This window comes from Crocodylus siamensis, chromosome 2 (genome assembly GCF_052110815.1).
Source record: "Crocodylus siamensis isolate JL-2025a chromosome 2, ASM5211081v1, whole genome shotgun sequence".
NCBI classification, from domain to species: Eukaryota; Metazoa; Chordata; order Crocodylia; family Crocodylidae; genus Crocodylus; species Crocodylus siamensis.
In genome coordinates, this window is record NC_143396.1 from 73,324,406 (window position 1) to 73,344,972 (window position 20,567).

At 41.8% G+C, this 20,567-nt stretch overlaps 1 long non-coding RNA gene across 1 annotated transcript in view; it reads left to right on the plus strand.

Moving 5' to 3' along the window:
* LOC149870394 (uncharacterized) overlaps positions 1 to 13,256 on the plus strand; it is a 123,413-nt gene extending 110,157 nt beyond the window's left edge. The window contains exon 4 of the long non-coding RNA XR_016440439.1: positions 13,123 to 13,256. This is a non-coding gene — a long non-coding RNA (uncharacterized LOC149870394). The remainder of the gene's footprint in view (positions 1 to 13,122) is intronic.
* The last annotated feature ends 7,311 nt before the right edge of the window (positions 13,257 to 20,567 follow it).

The window sequence follows — 20,567 nt, forward strand, 5'->3', positions numbered from 1 at the left end:
GCCAGCAGGCAGTCCTCGCACTGAAACACACTCTTGCCCCAGCCAGCCACATCAGAGTCTACACCTGCACTGCTACAAAGTAAAAAAACTCAGCAGCAGGATAGTACTTGTATTTATTAGTTTACTTCAGCCTAATAGCTCTGCACATATAGATGCTGAGATGTTTACTGTGCAGCTATTTAGTCTACTCTGCAGTAAATGACTGGGGTAGATGCCCCCCACTGGGAGCATGCAACTAACACTCCTGAATTGTCTGTGCAAAAAATTCAGGCTCATTAATGCACTCCCAGGTGCATGTCTATGTGAGCACCCCCTGTGGCAGAAGGCCACCTCTGTTTCTCCCCAAAAACTCTGCTCTGGGACAATTTGGTTAGGATGAGCCCAGCGGAGGATGCACACCTTACCCTATCTCTTTAGGTAACCTGAGCTGGATACATTCCTAAGGGAGAGGGGAAACCTGCTCTCTCTGTCTACGTGACTGGCAGAACATAGCTGGGTGAGGGGCTTGGACTCCCTGTGGAGCTAGAGACTGTCAGTCTGCCCAGCAACTAGTGATGCATTTCAAATTGGTTGGCTGACAGACAACAGGTGCTGGCCTCCATTGGACCAGGTAAATGAGATCATAAGGACTGTATAAGTTAAGGATTGCCCAGGAGGAGGGGGCAGTTGCCATGAGGAAGACTCAAAGAGAGAGAAGAGCCTGACCATCTGAAACTTGCTCTCTCTCTCAAAACTCATGATCAATAAACTGCCTGTCTTCAGAGGGAATCTCAACCTGCCTCTGGATGATACTTGTGAGTAAGCTACCTGAAATCTAACTAGATATATAGCTTGCAGTAACTCAGATGCATGATCAAAGGCTACTCAGTCATGCCAGTTTGCTCTATGGGATTGCTCTGATATTGCTCTACCCTGTACCCTATTCCAACCCTAACCCCTGTAACCAATAAAGTTCTCCTTTGTACCTAGTGTGGGAGACTTACTGGGAGTGGGTCTAGATTATGCCTTGGAGTCCCCTTGGTTCGGCTGACTTAAGGGAGACCACTACTTGTGCTTCTGACTGAGGGAAGCACCCCCAAGTGCTTGAAGTGAGTCAAGTACCCTTGAGGGCTACTAGGCCTGTTACCCATGGGACACAGAGCCAGAATCAAGCCCAGCCCTGGATGGTGGCAGTTTTTACCCCCAAGCTACCAGATGTGCTCCAGGAAGGGGGTTGGCCAGACATGAGGCGCCCCCAGAGAGGCACTTGGAGCCTGGAAGGTGGTTGGGTGCAGTAAGGTGGGTGGCTCAATGCAGAAGCACCCCCTACTGGCCTGCCACACCCCCAGCGGCAGGGCTGCTCCTGCCATTCTCTGTCCCCCTGCAGCAGACAGGGTGAGCTCCAGGCTCTGTTGAGTGGGGGCTGGTAGGGGGCACCGGGGGTGATCCTGTCAGGTGGAGAGAGCTGTGCTAGCTGCAGGGGCAGCTGTATTCCCAGCCATGTGGGGATCAAGATGGGTCCCAGTCTTCACATAGTCAAGAGAGCTGTGTTGGTTGGGGCAGATGTCTTCCTGGCCACATGGGGAAACAGTTGCCCCCGCAGCTGGCACAGCTCTTCCGGGACCAGGACTTATCCCAATCCTCATGTGGTGGGGAGACAGCTGTCCCTTCAGCCAGCACAGCTCCCCCTACATCAGGGCTTAGCCAGGCAGCAGCAAGCTCCCTGCTGGTTGCCCCGACATAGCAAACTGTAATTTGAAAAATGAAAAAGTAAAAATGTTTCAGGTTTGGTGGTACCCTTTGTCCATCTAATTCTGTCTGTGGCAACCATATGAAAATGCAGTGGTGATAACAAAAGGTCAATTGAATGTGCTATTGGATGCAAAATTTAACTTGTCAACTGCATAGAAAATTGGCGGATAGGACAAACTCAGGTTTATGAATCATGCAACATAAAAAAATACTGAGTTCTCAAACAACAGAGGTGCGATTTTTATCAGTGTTATCCAATGGACAGTAATTCTGTTAGACATGCAAAGGAGCAAGTGAGAACATGTTTCCTTGTATAGTAATGGAAGATTCTAGTATAGATTTACTGATATAAACATCTCATTTGCAGCCATCTTCTAGTTTACAACCAACCAATTAATTTTATTTTATAATTGAATGATAACTTGATTGATAACTTAATGCTTGGCTACTCTAGTGATGGAGTCTCTCCAAACACAAGAAAAAAATGAGAATTTACTCTAACTTTCAGCATACCATTGCTTTTTAGCAATCTTACATTAATCATTGCAAAAAGCTAACTTATCTAGACCACTTTAAGGTGTCCACTGTTGTTGCCATTGAGGGGCTGGGGAATCCATATTGTCCATTGCTATTTATGGCAGGCTGCAAAGGGACTCTCATTGAGCTATAACTCAAGTATCTCCTTTGTTGTTAATTTGGTTTGCTGAAAACCAATAGAAATGGTTTTGATGGAAACTGGTGAAATGAAATAAACACCATATAGTTCTCTCCTCCCTCTTTTAGAGGCTGAAAGCTCCACTCTGTGAATCACATGTGATTGGAGGTCCTTGAATTTTGATTAGATATGCTGAACTGGAGGGTAATGACCAGAAGGGTATCCACACCATGTGACATTGCCCCATCTCAGTCCATCATATTTTTCTATTAGGAATTCTATCAAGTGTTTCTTGACTATGCACAGTTCACTCACAAGCAAATGGCCAGTGGCTCAACCATAGAAGCAGTCTGAGTAAAGGCAAAGAGCAGGAAGTGGAAACAAAAGAGTATATACATATCTAAATAAGGCAGCATCCACTGCTGTTTTATAGAGAAATAAAATGAAACCCTAGAATGTTAATACACTGAACTGAACAAAACATTTCAAGTACTTAGCAACAGGATCTAGCAATTGTAGAAAACAATTCTTCTTAGTAAACATTTAAAGTTTTTACTAGACTTAAAATAATATGATGATTAGTATTTCATAAATGTGTGTATACTAAAAATACAATTTTGGGGGTTTTGTTTGGACCCAAATTTTAGAATATAGAGTTATAGAAAAAATAAGTACTGGAGTCAGTCTTTTGGAAATAAAGGCAAACTTGAATATTTAAAAGTAACTTTGTCCCTCCGTTTGATTTCCTGCGGTGACGCTTAATAGCGTTATGTTACCAAATTGAACAGAATTGCAAATTTTATAACTTCTACCTTGTCATGTGGGATGATGTCACAATTAGAACACTGAAGTAATTATGTGTTCACAAGCTAGTGTACCATGCAATTTGTAGTGTGCAGTGCAATTTTTCATAAGAAATTGAAGTTATAGGAGCAGAACATCAACATATAGAATTGCATAGATCCACTAAAGTCTGTTTAGTTATGCTAGCAGCTGAGGATTGGCCCCTTCACTTTAACCATTGCTGTTCTATGATATACCATATTTACTCTTATATCACATTCATCTTTTCCCCCAAAAATCACACCTCTGAAACCTCTGAAATTGGTGTGCATGTCTTAAGCAGGGAAGCTGATTTTTCTTCGCTGAAATAGAAGCATGGAGGAATAGAAGCAGGAAGACAAAGCTGTCTGCCATATTTCTTTCTTTGCTATCCTCATGGAGGGAAGTGGCAGAGTTCATTCTCTAAGGTGTTAACCCTCTCATAGCTACAGCTGCTGTAGTCAAGATCCTCTGCAGTCAGCATTCTGCCATGACTTTAATCATTTTTTTTCTTCGTGCTGCATTTCCAAAATAATGAAATATCTAATTTGGGGTCTGTAGATGCAAGAAAATGCAATACAGCTTTTCATATCTTGTGGGTTATAAGATACAAAGACAATTATATTTGTGCAACACCTTCTTGAATATCCAGTAAAATGTGGTATTCCTTTCCTTTTCCTACCTTAGTTTCATAGTTTCACAGTTGCTAGCATTGGAAGGGACCTAAGCAGATCATTAAGTCTGACCCCCTGCCATGGGTGATTGTCTAGCCTCCTTTTGAAGACCCCCAGGGTAGGGGCAAGCGCCACCTCCCTTGGAAGTTGGTTCCAGCTCCCAGCCGCCCTGACCATGAAGTAGTGCCTCCTGATGTCCAGCCTGAATCTACTCTCAGTCAGCTTATGGCCGTTATTCCTTGTTACTCCCGGTAGTGCTTGGGGGAGCAGGGACTCTCCCATTGCCTGCTGATCCCCCTTGGCAAATTGGTAGGCAGCCACCAGATCCCCTCTCGGCCTTCTTTGTGGAGGCTGAACAGGTTCAGGTCCCATAATCTCTCCCCATAGGGCCTATCCTGTTGCCCCCTGATCATGAAAGTGGCCCTCCTTTGGACCCTCTCAATACGATCCACATCCCCCCTGAAGTGCAGCACCCAGAACTGGACTCCAGCCTAACCTCCAACTAGGTTTACCTCCTTTGTTCTCTCTCACCTAGTGGTCTTCCATGGGATCTTTTCTTCTAACTTCTTTCACATAAAACTGAACACAAGTAAGGGTAACTGACATTTCAATAGATTTCATATGATTAGCCAGTAGAGGCATATTTATATGGTAATCTTTGTGGGATTTTTTTGGGTGGAGAGCATGGTCATGGTGGTCTTTTTTCAGTGAAAGGACTACATTCTAATTTCATTCACACTAGCGAGTGTTTTGTTTTGTAAACACAATTGCTCTAAATTTAAACCATTGTAAATGAAGACACAATTTGACTCTAAGGGCTAAAAATTCTTTCAGTGAAGTAGATGTTATGGGCCACTTTCATGGGCCTGATGGCTAGACCACTTTGCTGGGAAATGGGAGATGTAGGTTTAAACCAGTGTAAGAGAGGGCTAGAACCTGGAACTCTTAGTCCATGACAAATACTTAATACCTAGACCAGTGTTTCTCAACCTGTTAAGTAGCAAGCTTCTGCACTGCCCTGCCCTGCCCCGCTGGCTGCTCCCAGTCCTGGCTGCTCCTTGCAGCCATGAGGCCAAAAGTGCCATGTGTCATTGAAAGGCCTGGGCGGCTGGGCTCCGGCTAACAGCCCCCAGCCCTGCAGCCTGCCAGCTGCCACTGGTCAAGAGCCACCTGAGCCAGGCTTGTATCCAGGAAGAGAAAACTAAACTCCTCCAGCTGCCCCCAAGCAGACAGCTCTGCCCACACAGGGCTGCAGGCCGCCCTGCACCAACTCGGCTGCCTTGCAGCTGCATCCCGGCCCAGAGCCACCAAACACCGTGGATGGAGGCCATCTCTCTCCAAGGCTGTACGGGTACAGCCGAGGGGGCACAGAGGCCCAAAAAGTAAATAATAAAAATGAATACAAGGTTGCACTAGAGAGGGCTCAGCTGGAGAAGGCTAGAGAACAATGCAGGGAAACCAGGAGCATCCCTGACCTTTCACCTCCCCCTTCAAGGCAGTGTCCACAGCCACCAAGGCAGCAGAATGGGCACCCTTCTCTCTCAGACACTTTGTGTGGTACGGGCGAGAGGTCTTGGCCACCTCCACCTTTAAAAAATAATAATAGGATGCAAAACTCTGACAAACTCAGGCCAAGGCAGCCAGAAGGGTGTTGGGTATGGCCTGCTGAGCCCCTGATTCCAGCCTGTTTCTTTCCAAGCAGTGAGTGTCTGGGGGGATGGGTTTGGGTAAAATGTGGCCAGAGCACCAAGCAGCACCGAAGGCCTGGTCCCTTTCCCTGCAAAGCTGTCAGGTGACAAGGGAGGAATGCCAAAATAGCTTGCTGCTGTAACCTAAGTGTTTATTTTAGTCAAGTGTTTGGTATTATTTCATTGTTGCTTTCATATTGTTTTTATTTTGGATTTTAAACCACACTTCCAGATCCATTTCATTGTCACTTCTTGCAGCTTCATTGGTGTCAAAGGTCATGTGACATCACTTCCTGATGTGATGCCACTTCCTGTGAGGTCTTTGAATATGGCTCGCCAGCCCACTGGGTGATAAAAAGTTCATGATCCGGCCCCCACATTCAAAAAGGTTGGACACTCTGATCTACAGTATAGCACTGTCCTTTATTATAAGTCTGATACAAAGCCTTTTGTAAACAACTAAAAGGTATCTACTAATTTCAGTGAGTTAGGACTTGCTAGAGTTCATCAGATAAAAACAAACATCACTGAAATGCCCAGGTAGCCTGAAGTATTTATATTTTAATTTTTCTTGGAAAAAAACTAGACATAAGAAAAAATAAAAGCAAACATAAATTATCAGGTTACCAAATTTTAATATAAAAAGATTAACTTGATCTCAAATTTTAGAGCTGAAGAGTTAGTAAAACAGCTAACTTATTTGGTGAAACATAAATAAGATTTGAAATATTTCCAAATTAATTTATGTTCAACAGAGCACTACATAAGGAAACTGCAAGTTAATCTGTTAAGAAATGATACTGCAAGCATATTTATCCATTAACTTGAATGATGTAGTGTTAACTGCCATGAATAGATAGAAGATTCATCTCATGGACAGAACGTGAAACTAAATTATGGTGATAAGTTATGGCAAACTGGTTTGCCCTAAACAAACAAAACCAATCAAAAGATACATGATTTAAAACAAAAAGCTGGCAGAAACACAATCAGATAAAACATGATAACTTCATATATTTTGGAGATGTCCCATTTGAAGACTTCTGATCTGTTGTCATAAAAATGATGGAAAACATATTTCACAGTAATATTCCCCAAATCCCTATTATTTTGGTTTCAGGAAAATGTCCTGATTTGATGAAATTAAACAAAGACAGATACTTGTTTAGAATTCTTGTGACTGTGGCCAATAAATATATTTCATCACTATGGTTGCAAAAACAAATATCCACTATTGGAATGTGGTTAATGAGAACACAATAATTAAGTGACATGGAAAGACTTACTGTCTATATTACATCAACAACTGGAGTCTTGGAAGAAAGATGGAGCAAGAAGCATTAATTGATCAAAACCAAATCAAAATAGCTGAGAATAACAGAAAGCATACATAGTGCCTCGGCTTTTCAATATTCTTTAGGATCAAGTTTTGATCTTGGGGTCAAGCAGAAATAACTGGTCAGTGTGCTGGGGACCAGGGCTTGAGGACTGGCTGGAACTGTTTTATAGTATCTGTTCCAGCTGGCATTGTTTCTGCATCCTGAGCACCGCTGTTCCATACAGAATGAAGCCTGTGCTGCAGAGCTAAAGGTTCTGACCCTCTGATAACCCATACATATTTTAATATCATTACACATTCTGGAATTTTTTTTTTCAGTTTGCTTTAAAGAAAAGCCTAGCAAAAAATATATAAGAAATTATATTAAAATGTTAGCATCATGAAATCAAGCATTCAAAAGTCAGGAAATGCCAAAATTAAGTTTGCCTGTGGTAATTTAATCAACTCTTTTGCATGCATTTATTATGAAATAGCCTTTGGATGAACACAACATACTGCTTTTTCCATAAGGCTCCTGCCTCTTTTGGGGAAGTTTTGATCTCCCTCAGAGATTGTATAATGAAAGACACTGTTCTCAGTAGGACTCTTGGCTCCTTTGGTGCAGAACTGGGAAGGCTTATAGCAAATGAGGCATGGGAGTGTAAAAAATGAGAAAGAATGGCCTCATGTTTAAAGCTTCCCTGTCTCTGCAACACAGTTCTACGTGATGCTGGGCAAATCCTGTACATCAGAATTTTTACCGATTCCACAACATTGCATTTCTCATTTTCAGGTTGCGTGAGTTGAGGTTGGGGGTGCAGAATGTAGTGTACTCACAGCTGCGACTGGGGCCACTAGGAAACATGGATTGAATTGTAAATTAGCCAGTGCTGTGTCTTGGGCAGCAACAATGCACAGTGCAGGAGCAGTGGTCAATTCACTGCCACTGATGAAGATGTCACCTTCTTCTTTTGTTTCCAATATGCATGTCAAAGTGGCTAAAAACACCAGTTTTCAGTGGCAAAAAATGCATGTAACAGCTCCCTGAGCTAGGGTTGCCAGCCCTCTAGGATTGCCTTGGAGTCTCCAGGAATTAGATTTAAATCTCCAGGAGAATGCTAAGAGTCACCCAGGAAATAAAGAATAGGGCATTCAAACAAATATTAAATGTTGAATCCAATTTATACAGTAGACCAGTGGGTTTTTAAAATGTAATAGTAATGTGCATTTGCCTTCATGACATTAAAGTCTGTGCATAATCCATACCTGATATACACAAGCATGTGGGTAATTTGCACTGTGTGTCTCAGGCGTGTTGGTGTTCCTGAAATTTCCTGGAATAGATTAAAAAAGAGTTGGCACCCCTACCCTCGGCAGCAGCCGTGAACCTCTATCCACTGCCCCCTGCGTTGCTCACTACCACCGCTTCTTTGCTGTCCCCATTACTGGAGCTAGAGCTGCTGCAAGTAAGGTGTAAAAGGAAGAAGGGGTAGGCTCCATTCCTGTGTCCTTTCCCATTTAGGCAGAATCCAGTGTTCATGGCCCCCCTGTGCCTACCCAGTCTTATGCTATTGTGTGCACACTGCTTAATTCTCTGAAAATTGTGGTTCTCAATGCTTTGAATAGGACACCAAAATGAGCGCGTACTTTTGACCTTAATGTTTGTGTGTCTTAATCCCCAGTCTGCAAACTGGGGCTAATAATACAATCTCAGATACATACTGTAAAAATAAAAATAGTTTTGTTTGTGAAGCATTCATATACTATAGCTATGAGTGCCGTAGAAAGGAAATTAGTAATTGTATCTTTAAAGGATGGTTTTGAAGCCACTTCTTACAATAAAGCTAAAGCAAATAGGAAATATTTGCTCCTTAAGTGTGTATTATCAATCATGTTTATTGAATGAGGCAGAGTCTTGAGGGAAAAATAGTATGTGAATATGTAGCTAAAGATTGGAGCATAATGCACGCACGCAAGGGGATCAAATTGATAGTGAACAGACACCTTATTTCTGGTATTGACTAACTTTTGATTTTGCAACATTAATGTCCATCTAATATGTTTTTGTGAAAAGCGTGTGTATGTGCACAGACTTTTTCATGGGTGTATACATATAATTGTCAGCTTCTTATTAAAATGGATATATCAATAGTGATTGCTGTTTTATCTTTATCTTCCATACCGCTTATTTACCTATATGTGTATTTAGATAAATTTCTGCCCATATTCTATTCTCTTCAAGACTGTTCTCAGAATTAATGTTATTGATTTGAAATATAAAGAAAAACCATAAAACATAAAGTATAAAATATTATCTACATTTTAGCCAAATTTGATTTTATTAATTAGTTTCAAATTTAGCTCGTCAAAAATGATAAAAACCTTCAGCATATTATCTGATTTTGATAGGTTGATTACTATATCTAAAAAAATAAAATTTATTTGTGATTATGTTTTTTCCTGAGCACCGAGGGAAACAGACACAAAAGACTACTTAGCATCATAGACCTGTTCTTGATTAATACCACTGCCTATCTTTAGTTCTGCATGACTTTTTTTGTATGCAAGTTCTTTTTAAGAAACGAAACTTCTCATTTTTCATGTGAGAACAATGTAACATTTAGTTGGTTTCTCTCTTTCCCTTTAATTTCCTTTATTATTAAAAATAATAAATGCATGAGTCAGAAAGTATTTTTTCTCTTTTGGGAAGGCGAACATGGATAATGTAACTTGTCTTCCTCTTAGCACTAAAAACAGAATAGGACAAGGTTAAAACACTGCAAACATTTTCTTGATCCTAAAATAGGAAAAATGCATTTGCATTATTAAATACATTGGGAGAACATTTACCAACAAAAAATGTCTGATTTTTTTCCTGGGTTGCTGTTGGAGTCATCTTCCCTCATTACTTACTTCTAAATAAAGTTTTTCCTTCAATCACTACTGTACTTCCCAAATCAATACTGCCACAATTGGATTATGTTCAAAGCGTTATGCAGCCCTAACATAGAATTAGTCAGGCTTGGTTACCTCTGTACTTTTGTTTTACTTTTCATCATTCCTGAGCTGGTGACCTTACAGGCAGCAAACATCTGCCTAGTGATTAATATGTCTGTGAGAATATTAAAGTTATGGTTTATGTCGGTTTTACCCTAGCAGGGCAATAGGCAAAACTCAGCTACATATAGATTATATTCTCTAGAGTTAGATCAAACCAAATAAAGTAATCAATTTTCACTTGCTTCATGATTGTTTGGTCATTCAAGCAAACTACAGCTAATTTTAAGCATTCTTTTCATTATATTACTTAGATTGTTTGTTTATGCTCTCCTAAAAGCCTAATGAAACAAACTACTCTTACAACACAGAAATATTTAAGAGCGGGGGCTTGTTATTTCACATGACACATAAAACAATAAATACAACGTTCAGAGGAATTATTTGTGTGAACCTCCCTCTAGCTAGGGACAGGCATTCCATTTATGCCAGGAGAAATGCTTTTCTCCCAGAACAGAAAGCTAACCTATAGCCATTTAAGAGTTTTTTTCGTGGAAAAGAACTCTCTCTTCCACAAACCAGGAAGATTTTCTCTTCTGTCATGCTAGCTTGAATGGCTGAATGTGTCTCTCAGGTCATATAGACCCTCAGTATTTCACTTTCTTCCAGCCACTCTTCCCCTGCCCCACCTCCAAGTGAAGGGAGAAAGAGAAAGTACTGGTTCCCTGTTAGCCTGCCCAGTGTTGAGCTGTCAGGGTGTCCTGTGGGGACTCTGCTGCCGCATCTTGAAGAGGGAGACTCTCTGAATTGTTCAAGCACTAGTGTAAATGTTCCTCTGCCCCTAAGCAGACGCAGATCTGCACAAGGGATGGGAGAAGGAGGCACGTCTCCATGGCTCAATCGGTTCCATGTATTCCAAGGATAGGTCAAGCTATGGAAGAGTGCCCTCTTTTCCTTCCAGGTCAGCTGATTGGTCACCCTGGTACTGTATAAGGGGTGGGGACATGGTTCCAGCCATGAAAATCTGCCTTCTGACCTGTGCACAGCTCTGAGTCACCTCAAAGCTGTGGAAGTGGTTAAAAGCCTACTCCCACAGCTCAAATTGTCCTAGGGATCCCCAGTGATCAGCCCAGTGTCCTGTCTCTGATAGTGATAAATAGCTGATGCTTTAGATAAAGTATATCAATGGGGTATATATAGAGTATATCTAGGACAATCCATTTCCCTGGCTTCAATGGTTTTGGGGATGTCAGAGAACACATCCATGATTGTTCTGTTTAATAGCTCCCAATGCAGCTGTCTTCTATGGATTTGTCCAGCCCCAATTGGAACCCTGTTATACTACCTGACTGTACAGCCTACTATGAAAATAAGTTCTGTAAGTTACCTGTGTGATGAGTTAAAATAAAGGTACTTCCTGAAGTGTTTTGTTGTGTTTTAAATTGGCCTCCTGATAATTTCTATCACTGTACTATTGTATTTGGTGAATAACAGCTCCCCATTCATTTTGTCCACACCCTTCGTGATCTTATAGACCATCATCATATTCCCTCTTAGCTATCTCTTTTCCAAGCTGAAAAGTCCTAGCTTTTTCAGTCTTTCCTGATATGGCCACTCTTTCATATCCCTGATAATCTTGGTTGCTCTTCTGTGTAGCTCGTCTAATTCCACTGCATTTTTTTTAAAATGTGGAGATAAGAGCTACACACAATATTCAAGATGTGGAAGAACCATGGATTTATAAAGTGGCAAAATGATGTTTTCTGGTTTGTTCTGGTCCCTTCTTAACGATGCCTAATATTTATTGACTTTTTGGTCACTGCTGCATACTGAACTGATATTTGAGAATTATCCGTAATGACTGCAAGGTCTTCTGTGTTTGAAAGAAGCTTTGAAATAAGATGTGCTCCTAACTGACAGTCAACACAAGGCCTCAAGTCTCCAGAAAACAGGGAGAATATACCTGTAGCCTGGATACACACAGGGGTGTGCCCTGTCTGCCACTGGAAGGGATGGTGGTCAGGCAAGAGTGCAGAGAGAGGGGCCTGCCACCTGGGAGCAGTTCCCTCTCCTCTCTACAGAGCCAGGCTGAGACAAAGCACTAAACTATATACAAATTTCTTGCTACAATAAATAAATATGAATAAGAAATATTAATTTTTTACAGTAAAATTAGTGTGTGACACCTTATACAATAACCTGCAATCAACATATTGCACCAGTTTGAGGGACTGCAAAAACATAAACTGGGTGATTCACAGCATATGCAATAATTAACCCTCTTGCACAGAATAAGCGTTAACACTTTGGAACAGGTAAGTCAAGACATCAACACAATAAATACATATGAATATCAACTTAGATAAACTCAGCTAGGTTGAGGTAGCTATACCACAGACATACACAGGCAACAATACAGGTAAGTTCCGATAATAGACAATAAACACATATAGGCAATGAAAGCAGATAAACCCATATAAACTCCCTTAAGGAGTATCCATAACTATATTAACCTCTACAGCACAAAACAACAATTGCAAAATAAGGTGGTGCGCTTGTTCCCTGGAGCCCCTCCTCTTTAGGGCCCTGGAATGTGAACACACCCTTGCCCACAATGGAGACCCTCCTTTCCCAAGCCCACCTCCCCTGTGTGACCCGCTTCCTCAGCAACTCCCACTCCTGCTATGAAGCAGCCAAGGATCTGGTGGCTGGTCCTGCGAGAGCCTCTCTCCGGCAGCACCTCTGGCTCCTCTTGATGGCCCGGTGCCCTACACTGGACACCCAGAGCACTCCCATGGGAGCCGAGCCCTTACTGGCTCTGGTTCTTCTCTTTCCCGGGCCCTTCTGTGGGGACCGGGGCTCTTTTAGTTTAATGCGGAGCCACACTCGGGGCTCCAGTTACTCGGCCAAGAGCCAGGGCTAACTTGAGCAGCTTTGAGCTGCTCCCAGGGGTGACCTGCACACCGTGTGGCATCTGAGCATCCTTGAGTCGCTTCCAGGGCTGGCTCTCCGTGTGCCGATCCACATACTGCCTACCCAGCTACTTGCCGGGTTCACAGGCTCAATTCACTTCGAGTGGCTCCTAGAGCCTGAGCACTGTGTGCCAATCTGTGCACTGTCAAAGCACAGGTGGGGTCCCAAGGATGGTTGTTTCTGGAGCTCCTCTTTCCTCGCTGTCCCTTGCTGCATCTCTCTTCCTCCAGCGTGCCAAGCACTCTCTCCTTTTATATGCTTCAGGAGCTCCACCCCCGAAGTCCAGGTCCAAACTGCTCCATGCCCCCTGCCGTGGAGGAAAGGGCATGGCCTTGCTTACCCTGACTTGCTTCTGATTGAACCAATTGGAATTGCAGAATCTCGAGCCCGGGACTTATCCAGAGCTCAAAAGGTAAGTCAGCTACATACCTTTTTCAGCAGGCTTTCTATGCATTGCTAGTCTACAAAAGCCAGAAACACCTCCACGACCAGCTGAAAAAGAATTCCTCTGGATCAGGCAGAAAGGAAGTTCCCAACTAACCTAAAATCCCAAGGTCAGGACAGTAGCTTAATGTCCTGACCCCTGGGGCTGTCCCTGTGTGTTCTGATATCCCAGAGCCGGAGCCCAGAATCTAATCCCCACTTTCCTCATCTCAGAGATGTATGAGTGGTTTAGAGACTGCCTCTGGTTAAGTTTAAATCACCTTTACCTTTAAACCGTCTGTTGAATAACACAAATAAATAATGAAATGTGTAAAGGGACACCAGCCCTTTAGGGCAAAGAAAGCATTAATGAGAATTAAGTTAGTTTGCAAAAACAAAACTCTTGGTTTGTTTTAAAGATGCAAAATACAATGTGCCTGGGAAGCAAACATACCAAGGTTTTGCTAGAAAACTGCAAGAAAGTAAGGCCAGAGTTTAAACATATACAGTTTTGCATTGCTCATTATTCAGACAAAAGTCCATAGAAGAGAATTTTTCCACTGTCCTGATTAGGGTAAAAAAGGGCATGAAGCAGACATTATACACTTAGGCAGAGTGATTCCTGTACTGAAATGGGAGTCTAAAATTTGGAATAAATTGGCCACTCAACTGTTTCTAATCAAAGATGATTAACCTTGGGAATGCTTTTTCTTTTGAAACTGTGACTGCTGCTGCTGAGAAGTTCATTTAGGACAAAACCCACTAGGTCTTCAGTTAAGGACATAGGCTTCAAGGGAAGGTGAATAACCAGGAAAACATTCATGACATACGGCCACTTGTGAAACAGTCTTTAGAAAGTCAGGCCCCAAGAGTCTAATTAAAACAGTCCATGAAAGCCCCCTTGCTCAGAGTATGTAAAATTCTGTGGAAGAAATCCAAACTTGTTATCTAACTATTCAACCACCACTAGGCACTTCCCATAAATCATGGATTATTAACAGCCATCTTAAACACTGCTTTTAGTGATAACACCCAAGCAGAAATTGAACCTTCAGTGTTTTTATTTTAAATGTTCTTTTTGCTATATTATTAATCTAAATATTTAATTTAAGAGTTCTCTAGAAATATCTTGCAAAATACTGGCTTAGAGGTAGAGATTCCTTTGAAGTGTTAGAAAGGATTTGGTGACTGTGGGAGAGATTAGATTGAGATGAATAAATAATAAAGTTTATTTATCCATAGAAGAGATAGGGTACAAGCAAAGAAGTGTAAGCTTTCCCTGGTGCCCTGACAATATAACTCCTCCTTGACCTGAAGCGAATGCCTCTAGGCATAAAATAGTAGCTCAGTCTCAGCAGTTTTTTTGGTACTTGTCTAACCTTAGGCAATCAACAGAGGTGCCAATTAGTGTAAGTTAGGACCCTGCTTTTTGCCATTTGGGAAGTTGAGATATAACTTATCCTCCCTTTCCTAAGTGATCAAAGGGTTAGTTAGTTATGTGGACTCAATCAGTCTTGTCCTACCACACCTTCAATAAGCATACCACACCTATCAGGCATAAAAATATTGCTTCTAAAGGGGAGACAAGAGCTTACTTGGTAACTGACTGGCAAAAAAAATTAATATTTTATACTAGTTCCCTAAAAGAAGGCCAGGCCCTAACAAAAGACTGCTACAGCCCTCCTAAGAGCAGATAGGGCTGGCATAGGAATGTTAAGATTACCTTGTTAGCTGGGGCTTTTGTGTTCCCTTTTGGACCTGTGAAATTGAGGCTGCCATTCTACCTGATCCCTGTTTATGATCTGAGTGTGACTACTGTAACTCAGGCCACTGATTGCTTTCACTAGTTCTCTGTTGGTTCCCCCATACTAGAGGCTGTGTCTCTTCAGTAAAAGAACTGAAACAATGCGGTTGGATGTCATGCAACCTAGTTAGTAGATGGAGATCTCCAACTCATTTCACACCAGCCATTATGCAGCCTTTTGGCCATTACCAATATTAGTTGATTTTGTACTGATGGCTTATAGGTGAACAGTTCTGCATGTTACTAATTTCCTGGACATCCAGTTTTCCTCAGTTTTGTATTATTAGAAATAAGTAAACCCAGCTACCTCTTTGGAAGACACATCATCTTGTTTGTTAAAGATGCCAAAAAGGGGTTCAGGTCCTGTCAGACCAACCTGGTGGCCTTCTGTGACCAGGTCACAAAATCCTTGGACACAACTGTCATGGTGGACATAGTCTTTCTGGACTTTAGGAAGGCCTTCGACACTGTCTCTCACCCCATTCTTATTAAAAAATTAGGTGACTGTGGAGTTGATACCTACACAGTAGATGGGTCACAAATTGGCTGGAGGACTGCACCCAGAGAGTGGTGGTGGACGGGTCTTTTTCTACCTGAAGGGATGTGGGCTGTGACGTCCCCCAGGACTCGGTCCTCGGGCCCTCACTATTCAACATCTTCATGAGCGACTTGGACGAGGGGGTGAAAAGCACCTTGTTCAAATTTGCAGATGACACTGAGATGTGGGGAGAAGTGGGCATGCTGGAGGCAAGGGACAGGCTGCAACTAGATCTAGACAGGTTACAGGGGTGGGCAGATAAGAACAGGATGGGTTTCAATACTAACAAGTGCAAGGTACTGCACCTAGGGGGGAAGAACCAGCAGCATACTTACAGGCTGGGGAACTCCCTTCTAGTCAGCACAGAGGCAGAAAAGGATCTTGGTGTCATTATTGATTCCAAAATGTACATGGTCCGCCAAAGTGGGGGTGCAGGCAGGAAAGCTAACTGCACCTTGTCATGCATCCACAGATGCATCATAAGCAGGTCCAAGGAGGTGATCCTCCCCCTCTGTGTGACACAGGTCAGACCGCAGTTCAAGTACTGTGTCAAGTTCTGGGCACCGCACTTCAGAAGGGATATGGACAGCATTGAGAGGGTACAGAGGAGGGCCACTCACATAATCAGGGGACAGCAAGGCAGGCCCTGTGAGTGGAGGTTACAGGACCTGAACCTGTTCAGCCTCCACAAGAGGAGGCTGAGAGGAGATCTGATAGCCATATACAAACTGGCCAAGGGGGACCGGCAGGCTATGGGAGAGTCCCTGTTCCCCTGAGCACTACTGGGAGTAAGGAGGAATAACGACCATAAGCTGACTGACAGTAGATTCAGGCTAGATATCAGGAGGCCTTACTTCACAGTCAGGGCAGCTAGGATCTGGAACCAACTTCCAAGGGAAGCGGTGCTCGCTCCTACCCTGGGGGTCTTCAAAAGGAGGCTAGATAATCACCTGGCTGGGGTCGTTCGACCCCAGGTTGCTTTCTTTCTTTCCTGCCCATGGAAAGGGGTTGGACTTGATGATCTGCCCTTCAGACCCTACCAGCTATGAAACTATGATGATCATGAAAGCAATACAGCTCATCATTAAGACATGCAACTTTCAGAGTGCAGATTCCATCAGGGCAAGTTGTAGGGCATGGGGTTATTCATTTTACATAGAAATAGTTGGGTTATTGTACTTATATTTAGCTTATTGTACTTATATATAGCTACTTATAAATAATGTAGTTTATATTTACATGTGATATTCCCCAACTGTTTCTATAAATTAAATTAACATGTTTACTTAATTGATATTTAGGGATCTAAATCTACATATGAATATTGAGTCATTCAGTGTGCTTACATAGCAGGCCTGTAACAAACATGCTTAAACCTTGGGCCTCTTGTTTCATACAGAGATACAAGTTAAATTTTGTTTTTAACTATTCTGTGAAATTTTAGACATTCTTTATGAAGTACCCCATTATATCTTGCATGTAAACTCTGAGCTACATTCCGTGACTCCTAATCTACAGCTATAAATTGTTGCAACATCTATCACGTTACTCTGGGACTACAACATCTCATAGTTTCAAATATGTTTGGGAAGGCTGCTGTGCAAGATGCACTTAAATCTAGGGATTTAAGGATACTTACTACATTTTTTAAAATTTACTCTTGTTCCTGTAAGAATCTTTTATATTATATTTAATTTTCTTTGGAAGCTTCATGAAACTAGCTTTCAAAGTAATAGCTACTTGATCAGCAAACTAAGTTCAACAGGGTTACATGGTCTAAGTCTTTCCTTTTTCACTGCCTCTGTCTAGAGAGTAATAAATCATCAAGTGTTTATCTCTTCTACAAAGAAGAGCCACAGCTCAAGTAATGGGACCAATTCTGAAGTCTGGAATTCTGAAGGTAGAAAATTACTGAACCTGTGTTTAAGTAAGGACTGCATGATTAGGCAATCCAGAAAGGTCATGTCATGAGAGAGGAAAGAGCCTGAAATCATCATGTTACAATAAAGTGTTATGGCTGAACACTACTTCCCATAAAATAATGAAGCAGCTTCATCAGGAAACCCAAAACTCTTTTTGTCAGTATAACTCAGACCTTATTTTTTTTTAAAAATCACTTCAAAATCCATGTAGGTAATTGTTGATATTTATTTATTACGTATCACTAGTCACTTCTGACATTTTGCTTTTCTTTAACTTCTCCTGCAATTGCAGTACTTTGTAAGTAACAGCATACAGGTGCTTGTGGTAAGGGTTTTTGGACATGAGTCATTTGCACTGGAGACAGAATAATTTACAAGGCAATCAGCAGTAACTTTAATGAAAGCTTCTTGAATTCCACACAAGCACTTGTTCCATAGCAAATAATATTGGTTTTACCCTGAACATATAAGTGAACGCTATATTGAAGAAAACAGGGTTTTGCATCTTTCAGCAAATTTTGTTATGTTTGTTTCATCAGCTACTTTAGCAACTAAACACATAAATTGATCTGGTGACCAAATAAAGGAATTGTGTGGGGAAACCTGTTGACAGCCTGTGATTTTTTAAAAACGTATTATGTACCCCAGTTTCTTAGATGTCATAAAGTTTTATGGATCTTTGCTAGTTTAGCACAGTCCACATGCAGCTTACATGTGAGCTGATAACAGTCATTGTGTGAATAAAACAGCTTTTCTCTGACATAATGTACCTGTTGCAGCTGGCTTTAATAATAGCACTTGAATTATAGCACTTGAACCTTATATTTGCTTTGCTTGATATTTTATTTTGCACGTGGGTTATTTTTCAGTCCATTCTCATCTAACATATTTTTACATATGGGAGAGTTAACTATAGAGGACACCAGCTTTTTCAAGCCTCTAGCCATTCATAGCCCTCATCTTCAAATTTATTAATGAAAATGCCACTTACTTTATTCTGTCACTATGTCAGTCAGTTTCTGACTATGGAAGATGAGCCACAGATAAAAAATATAATGCTTCACTAATACCATGATGATAAGCATGTTGTATGAAAATCTTGACTACATGGCATGGTAGAGAATTATATATTTGTACATCACTGTTTTCAGGGTTAACGTTATTTATACTTTCAGTATCAGCTCATTTTAACATACTCATATATATATATTTTAATATATATTTAAAAGGTTTTTGTGTGTGGTAGAGTAAGGTCAACTGTTTGTAACTGTTAAAAGGAACTTTACCCTTACATTTTTTTTTCTTTTTTTGGCACACAGACGGAGAAACTAAAGCAGAGAGGTTGTAATTTGCCCACAGTGAATCAATGGTAGCTGTGGAATAAGAACCCAGATTTCATGACCCCAATTTCTTATCCATTGGACTGTTGTGCTTCCAAAAATGACAAGATTAGCTTTGCATAAAATTGTTATTAGGTTTAGATTTGTGATTTTTGCAGGACAGTAAAATAATGTACAGTATATGCATAATGTTAATATCTAAGATAAATAGTATTTATTTGGGGGGATTTATGTTGCTATTTCACTTAGGTTTGTGTGTTTCACTCTGTTGTATACCTTGTGTAAAAAAGAAAAACAATTTGCAGTAATATGTAGTTCTGTATTCAAAATTACAGTTTGAATCTATATTGCCCTGATCCTATATGAACACTGACCCTTTCACCCATGATTTCACTGTAATCCTGTACAAGAACAAGGGATTACTTGGAGGCTTAGGACCTTAAACACATAGAAGTCAGGCACTGAAACTCAAAGGAATCTTAACTTACCTACCTCATGTACACAGGACTAGATTTCATAGATTTTTTTTTTCATAGACATTAGGGCTGGAAGGGACCTCAGAAGATCATTGAGTTTAGCCCCCTGCCCGAAGGGCAGGAAGTCAGCTGGGGTCATAGGATCCCAGCAAGATAAGCATCCAATTTACTCTTGAAGGTGTTTAATGTAGGTGCTTGAACCACCTCCGATGGCAGGCTGTTCCAGGCCTTGAGAGTTCAGACAGTAAAGAAATTCTTCCTTATGTCCAGCTTGAAGTGGTCTTGCAGTAGTTTATGACCGTTCAACCTCGTCATCCCTTGGGGCGCTCTGGTGAACAAACGTTCCCCCAGATACTGGTGGTCACCCCTGATAAACTTATAGGTGGCCATCAGATCACCCCTGAGCCTACGCTGTTCCAGGCTAAAGAGCCCCATGGCCTCTGATCATGCACATGGCTCTTCTCTGGACTCTCTCCAGCTTCTTCACATCCTTTTTGAATTGTGGAGCCCAGAACTGGACGTAGTACTCCATCTGCGGCCTCACCAAGGCCGAGTACAAGGGGAGAATGACGTCCCAGGATTTGCTTGAGAAGCATCTATGGATGCAGGCTAGTGTTTTGGTTGCTTTACTAGCTGCAGCATCTCATTGCAGGCTCATATTCATCTCGTGGTCAATGATGACCCCCAAGCCTCTTTCTTCCATAGTGCTAGCCAGTGTAGCACTGCCGAGCCTATAAGGATGCTGCAGGTTTTTCTTCCCAAGGTGGAGAACCTCGCCTTTTTCAGTGTTAAACACCATCAGGTTCTCATCCTCCCGTTTGCTGAGCCTGTCCAGGTCAGCCTGGATCACCCGCCTGTCTTCTGGTGTGGATGCTTTGCCCCAAAGTTTGGGGTCATCGGTGAACTTGGCCAGTATGCTTCTGACTCCAATGTCCACATCATTAATGAAGATGTTGAACAATATGGGTCCAAGGACAGAGCCTTCGGGGACCCCACTGGTCACAGAACACCATGATGATTGACTTCCATCAATTACTACCCTCTGGGTCCGACCACGGAACCAATTTCCCAGCTAGTAGAAAGTGGTGGACCCAAGGGCATAACTGCATGCTGAGTTCTTTTATATCTTAAAATGAATGTACAATATCTCACACCCAGCTGAAGAACTTTTTGGCTCTGTCAGAGTGATGTAAAGATGGCCTTTAC